The sequence below is a fragment of the Frankliniella occidentalis genome, unplaced genomic scaffold, assembly GCF_000697945.3.
Source record: "Frankliniella occidentalis isolate FOCC.00 unplaced genomic scaffold, Focc_3.1 Scaffold7, whole genome shotgun sequence".
NCBI classification, from domain to species: Eukaryota; Metazoa; Arthropoda; class Insecta; order Thysanoptera; family Thripidae; genus Frankliniella; species Frankliniella occidentalis.
In genome coordinates, this window is record NW_026267137.1 from 2,889,679 (window position 1) to 2,891,343 (window position 1,665).

At 53.5% G+C, this 1,665-nt stretch overlaps 1 protein-coding gene across 2 annotated transcripts in view; it reads left to right on the plus strand.

Moving 5' to 3' along the window:
- Positions 1-1,665, plus strand: part of LOC113210004 (peroxisomal leader peptide-processing protease-like) — a 92,136-nt gene that overhangs the window by 87,921 nt on the left and 2,550 nt on the right. The window lies entirely within an intron of this gene.

Here is a 1,665-nt window from a genome sequence, read left to right on the forward strand (position 1 = left end):
CCACTTTTTTGTGTCTATGAACAGGGACGTGTCTACTACCACTTTGTCGCCGCGACAAGTGGTACGTAGCCGCTTGGACGCCTGCGAGGTAGGCCACGGCTTCTCTCTAAGGCGTCTGTCGTGACGGGGACTTTGGGTTTAGGCTCCTTTTGACCCCAGGCTCATAAATCCATTCTAAAGCTAAGAAGTGACGCCGTGTCAATCTAGGCGTGGGTCGATGATGGTCGCTGAAAACGCCTGGAGGGTAGGCAATGCTTTGCTGAATCGGGCCCCCGCGGCCCCCTGTCCCTTCGAACGCTTACACACACAAGGCGCGAGCTTCGCAGAGGCATGGCGATATCTTTCGTTTTTGCTTTAGTTTTTAACACTGTTTGCTTCTGGTTGATATTCTAGCATTGGCGGAAGTAATGAATTCGTCTATAGACGGTTCAGTTTAAGTTGATTCGGGCACTGTCGGCTACCGACAATCGTGTAGCTACAAACAGGGACGTACAAATAGGGACGAGGGACGTGATCTTGGGCAGGTGCAGGTTGCAGAACTGCGCGTAACTCTACCCCCCCCCCCTTTGCTTGCTTGGCTCGGCCGGGAGCTTTGATGCGTGTTCGAGGGGCTAATTTTTGTTCTGTGCCACAAGCAGGCCCGGGACGTCGTCGCACGGCCATAGCCGCACCCACGGACGTGTAGGGTGTGTTGCCTACCCTTCGATCGTTGGGCGTCTGAGCTGAGCCGCGGTGTGTGTAAAGCTCGGGCTCTCTTCTTCTCCGCCGCGCCGCATGGTTTTTGTGGTAAAGAGTTGGCCATGGCCGTACTTTGAGGACATCTGGATCTGGAGCCAGTATTATTAAAGTTCAGACCGTAATGTTTCAATTGACATTTAAATTCATGACATGTTGGTGAACGTAGAGAAATCGTCTTTGCACGATGATGCACACTGCACATGGCTTGACGACCCGCGCCCGCGAGGCCTCCCCCGCTATACAAGGTGGCTGATTCACGCCGCGCACTTTCGCAGTTACTGTACCGCATGCACGGGTGCGGGTTGGTTGCCTACTCGCACGGGGCTATAATGAGCCGTGGGCCGTGGGCAGCGAGCATAGGCAAACCCGCCCGCAACCGTGCATGCGGTACAGTATAACTACGAAAGTGCGCGGCGTGAATCAGCCACCTGGTATAGTTTGCAGCGTTGGCAAGGTGAGTTTGTTCTTTCTTATATATTTTACCGTGTCTTCAACCAGCCCCCATGAATAATTGTGAATGAATCTCCTCCAGGCACACATGTTGGAGTGTTTAAAGAAGAACGACACTGCAGGGGGAGAGATTACAGTTCTGACAACAGTGCGTTGTGCCTTAAGCATCGCCCACTTTATTCTTTAAGGTGTCCCGCAATGAACTCCCACTGAGGTGACGAGAGGAAAACATTCCCCTTAGCAGTTGGGTGCTTTTCCATCCTTCATACCGGGTCCGGTCGCTACCGACTTGGCCACGACGGAACGATACAGAGCACAACTTTCGGCGGCATCCAGATCTCAGCTGTGACAGACGCTCGAAGACACTTGGCCAGCAGAGCAGGAAAAATGATCGCGGACACGGGATTCGAACTACCGACCATCCCCACGATCTGCCAACGATCACGCTTTAACACGCTCGGCTACCAGCTTGCTCCT